Consider the following 5,969-nt stretch of genomic DNA (forward strand, 5'->3'; position numbering starts at 1 on the left):
AGCTTTGTAAACAGATCAGTCAGCTGCTCACTAGAGGCAATATGTTGAAGATTTGAAACTCCTTCTTTATATTTGTTACGAGCTACATGACAGTCAATTTCAACATGCTTTGTCCGTTCTTGAAAAACTGAATTTGAGGCAATATATAGCAATTTCAACATGCTTTGTCCGTTCATGAAAAACTGGATTTGAGGCAATATATATAGCAGATTTATTATCACAGAATATATCAACAGGCAGGGGAGGAGAAATCTTGAATTCTTTTAGAAGTTTTAGCAACCATACAAGTTCACAAGTTCCATTTGCTAGAGCTCGATATTCAGCTTCAGAAGAGGATCTAGAGACTGTTGTTTGCTTCTTTCTTTTTCAAGATATAAAAGTTTGGTCAAGAAAGAAGCAATAACCAGTAATAGATTTTCTAGTATCCTTACAATCCCCCAATCAGAATTAGTATATCTAGAGAGAATAAGAGAATTAGAGGCAGAAAAGAAAAGACATGATGCTGGTGACTGTTTCAAGTATAGAATCACTCTATAAACTGCCTTGAGATGAACATCAGTGGGACAATCCATGAATTGAGTAAGACAACCTACAGGGTAGCTCAGGTCGTGTCTAGTATTGGTGAGATAAAGAAGGCGACCAATCAGCCTTCTATAAAGAGCAGCATCAGGTAGAGGAGAGCCAAAATTTCTTGACAAAGATGTAGTATAATTCATGGGTGTAGTGGCAGGTTTGGCTCCAAGTAAGCCACAATCATTAATCAAATCTAAAGCGTATTTTCTTTGATAAAGAGCAATCCCTGTTTTACTTCTTGCTACTTCCATGCCAATGAAGAATTTTAAAATACCAAGATCCTTTATCTTAAATTTGCTGTCCAAGAAGCGTTTGACAGCTTCAATTTTCGAGAGATCATCACAAGCTAACACAAGATCATCGACATAGACCAAAATAGCAGTGAAGCTAACATTAGTAGACTTGGTGAATAAAGAGTGATCATTTTCTGACTGAATATATCCCAAATCAATTAGAGCATTGGATAGTTTGATGTTCCATTGACGGCTCGCCTATTTTAAACTGTAAAGAGATCTTTCTAATTTACAAACTAACTTGGGATTATCACACTTCAGCCCTTTTGGTAACTTCATATAAACATCTTCATGGAGATCCCCATGAAGGAAGACAGTATTAATATCAAATTGATGAAGATGCCAATTCTTTGATGCTGCAATTGTTAAGAGAATTCTCACTGTGCTCATTTTAACAACCGGGCTGAAGGTGTCAATATAATCAACGCCTGGAATTTAAGTGAACCCTTGAGCAACTAACCGAGTCTTGTGTCTTTCAATTGTCCCATTTGGATTGAATTTCGTGCGAAAAGCCCATTTACAACCTACTGCATTATTGCCAGGAGGAAGAGAAGTAATGATCCAGGTCTTGTTTTGCTCAAGAGCAGCAAGTTCTGCATCAATAGCTTTTCTCCAGCAATCATGCATAACAGCCTCAGAGTAGTGCTTCGAGTCAGGGTTATTTATAAGTGCAAAAGTGAAGGCTAGGTGTTTTGGAGAGAAAGATGCATATGACAAATGGTGTGATAAAGGGTACTTACAGTTTGAAGAAGAACAAACAGCATTGATGGGATCCTCATGTGACGCTATACTGAAACAATAAAAGTCCTTAAGGTATGAGGGTAGTTTTCTATCCCTCTCATACCTTCTCAGGGCAGGCTGAGTTGGTTCAGGTTGAATGTGATCAACATGAGGCATAATGACAGTAGCATTATCACTATTTTCATGAATGTATGATGCAGATGCAGATGATGTAGAATTCGTACTAATGTCATTATTCAAAGATGAAAGAGAGCTATTATTATTAGATACATCAGCAGTAATTCTAGGATGTGATGATGTATGAATAATATCCTCATAATATGATGCAGAAGGCAATTGCAATTCAGAAAAAGGATCAAAATCTATTAGATTAAAAGAGTGTTGTGAGTGAGAATTTGAGTTTGCATGAGTCCTAGTTGTTGTTTGAACAGATCTGAAAGGAAAGAGGTGTTCAAAAAATTCTGTGTTTCGTGAGATAAAAATTTTGTTTTTTGTTTAAATCAAACAAAATAGAACCTTTGGTTCCTGACTTGGATCCTAAGAAAATACACTTTCGAGCTCGAGGATCTAGTTTTGTCCTACCAACTGTAAGTGTTGATAAGAGCTATAGATTGTATCCTAAAATCTAATGAAGACAACTTCATAGGTTCAGCTTTCATCACATATAATTCTTCTTGCATCTCAACTTGCCCAATCATCTTCAATGAAGAAAATGCCTGTATCTCACAGTAAGAATCAGTAAATATAAATTTACAATGTAATGATTTAGTAAGTTTGGAAACAGAAATTAAATTATATTTAAAGTGAGGTATGAATAAAACATTGGTAAGGATTAAAGAGGTTGACAATTGCACAGTTCCACAAATATTCGTAGAGGTCTTAGATCCATCAGATAGATTAACCAAAACAGGCTTTATATGATAAAAAATTAAAAAAAAAATCTTGAAGATAACAGGCATGATCAGTAGCACCACTGTCTAGTATCCAAGAGGTTTTAGTAAAACATGCATTCAAAATATGTCTACCTTTTGGTTGAGTTAAGATGGCTGAGGAAGTGATATGATTCACACTACTTGAAACTGTCATGAGTGGTTGCTGGAGAAGAGCAATTAAAGTTTGCTTCTGGTCTGGAGTCAAGACAAGAGTAGTTTCATTACCACCTTCTTCTTGACCAGAATCAGTAATGTCACCACCAGCACCTGAATCTTCAATTTCACCTTTAGTGCTGATGTGATTTGCACTTTTCTGCTTTCAGTTTGCAGAAAAACCATTTTTCTTGTAGCAGTTCTCAACCAAATGTCCAATTCTATTGCAGTAAGTGCATAATTTGGAAGTGTATCCTTTACCAAAAGTCTTTTGAGTAGTGTTTTCCTTGCCACTACTTCGACCTCGTCCTCTGCCTCTTGAAGAATAACTACCTCTTTGTTGATGTTGTACTTCCATAAAATTTATGATTATCTTTGTATCCTAAAAATCTGAACTTAGTTCCCTCTCTTGTTGAGTTAGCATTGCCAAAACGGCATTGATATCAAGCAAAGATTTTAGTAACATAATCTGAGATTTCACAGCAGAGTATTGCTCATTTAGACCTCTGAGAAATTTCACAACATATTCCTCAGAAGCATAATCCCTAATAATTTTTAATCCACAGTTGCATCCATTAACACAAGCTATACAGCTAAGGATTGTACGAAGGTTCTCTAATTCTTCCCAAACAGACTTCAATTTGGTAAAGTAGGAAGTAACATTTAAATCACCTTGCCTGATAGTGTAGAATTCCTCTTTCAATTCTCCAACTCTGAAGACATCTCCATGTGAGTAACGATTCTTCAAGTCTTTCCACAGATCTGAAGCATTGCTAATCCACATCACACTCTTAGCAATTTTTTGAGAGAGCGAGAGGTTGAGCCATGAAAGTAAGATGTTATTGCAGTGATCCCAAACTTTAAACAAATGTTGGTTCTCATCTGGTTTTGGGATCGAACCATCCAAGAACTTCACCTTGTTCTTCGATCTGAGTGCTCTCCACATATCGTGTGACCATTGGTAGTAGTTTTGAGAAGTAAGCTGAAGCGGAATCAAAGCCGTACTTGAGCTTTCACTCGGATGCAGATAATACGGACTGATGGGGTCAGAGATTCGAGAAAAAGAGTTCGATCTGTTAAGCTGAGCTTGAAATTGCGAGAACTGACGCATAAACGCTGTGAATTGTTCGAAATCTGCAGCGGAATCTACTTGAGTGTTGGCATTTGAGCTGTTTTCTTCGCTCATCGCCATTGATGTAACCTAGCTTTGATACCATGTAAAATGGTATCAATCTTAAGCAGCAAATTAACAATAAATGGAGAAAATAAAAAGAGTTACTGGCAGCAAGTGAAATGGCTGCAACAGAATGAAGAAGAAACGGAAGAAAAGAATGATTGAGAAAAAACCGAGAGAAAGGAGTGTTGTGATGATGAATTTTCTGTTTCCAATTGAATGATACATCATAAAAACTTCACACTATGTTATATGGTTTATATAGCTGTGCAAAAGGTGTGAAAACAAAAAGAAATAACAAACTATATATTATATAGCCCTAACAAACTAATCAACTAAACAATCTAACAAACAAACAAAAATATACTAACAAATCTTTTATATTTGAAAATATTATTTTCAGCATATATATTAATATTAACTAACATAAATCAAAATAGTTTGAACGAAATTGGATTAAATTGAATAATAAAAATCAAACAGATACGATTTAAATTGTAACATATAGATAGATGAAGGAGAGGGTAAAAGATCAAGAAATAAGGTAGCACATATTATGGCTATGATCAAGCAAAATATAGTTTTATTTTATGTTAAGAAGATTCAAGCAATAGTAGTTAGTCTGCAGTTTCGTTGATTATGGCTTTATTCATTTTTCAAGACGAGAGCATGATTAAGCCTATATTATTATATCCTATTTAAAAGGACAAGCTAGCTAGTTAGGTAGAGGCTTTGTATTCATCCCATTGGTTACTCTCAAAAGAAAATTGTGATAATTCATATAAAGTTGATGGAACCCTACTTAATAAGTTACTCAATATTATTCTTCAACAACGAGCTAAGCTAATCCAATTCTTCAGGAATATTGGTTATGCTGGAAAGGTGCAACTCAAATTTAATTTGCGGAATAGCATCCACGTCCTCCCATTAATATCATTTAATCTAAATAACTTAGATTGGTCTAGTGGTTAGTTCACTAGTTCGCTTAAGTAAGTATCGGACCGGGGATTCGAATTTTGCATTTTACATACTGTAATTTATTGGCTAGTTATAAATCCTTAAATAGATTTGATCTGCGACGGATTAGTTCTTAAGTTGGCGAGTTGGGAGATACCGTAAAAAAAAAAAAAAATCATTTAATCTGGAAACTATTTTAATAAGTTGTATATTTATTTCATTCGGTACTCTAGCTAGCCAATTATAATTATTTTATACAAAGTAGTGATGCGTTAATTTTCGCTGCATATATTGATAGCCCTAGCTACATATACATGTAAAGATATAGCTTTTAATTTAATGGTGTTTAGGACCACTTATATAATTAAATTATTGATTATGATGAAGAAAACATTGCTACCAACCCATTATCAATCAAAGTATACCAATTATTGTTCTAAACAGTTCGCAAATGCCTGATTTTAGTTGTGACTATATCATCATCTCTACAAACTAATTATATAGGGTTACCTTTTTCCGATCCGTTTATATTCCAATTTTGTGTGCACCATTAAATTATAACAAGTGATAGCCAACGAAGATGCTATTGTGCAATATTTCTTATTAAATATAAAGGGGTCCACAACAAAAGTAGTAATGTATCAAAGAGATTTTTTCTTATAGAAATATAATTGTTTAGGTAGTGTTTTTTACTATCGATTTAATTTTTGAAATAAGTAATTTAATGACGTAATATCAAATTTTTTATAATAAAAAAATTTAGAATTTAATTTTTATTAATCTAAAAAAATAAAAAATGTATTAAAATTAAATTTATTTTATTGGTACTAATATTTTGGCTGTTGTGGAAGCTAAAAGGTGCAGTGTGAAAGGAGTTGGCAGCTAAATAGACAATTTATTTTAATTTAATTTAGGGAGATATTCCGGAAGAAGGATCAGTTCCTACTCCCCAAAAGGAGACTATAGACCTCCAAAGAGACTAAAAGCAAAACAAACTTAGAATAATGCATCTTAACTCATTAGCATTTGACACGTTTGTCCATTATTCAATTCTTCTCATATAGAATAATAAAATTAACAAGGTTAGATCACTAAAAATACACTTAAATTATTTTATCGTTAATAAAAATATTTTTTAATTTTGTT

The sequence above is a fragment of the Arachis ipaensis genome, chromosome B01 (genome assembly GCF_000816755.2).
Source record: "Arachis ipaensis cultivar K30076 chromosome B01, Araip1.1, whole genome shotgun sequence".
Taxonomy (NCBI): domain Eukaryota; kingdom Viridiplantae; phylum Streptophyta; class Magnoliopsida; order Fabales; family Fabaceae; genus Arachis; species Arachis ipaensis.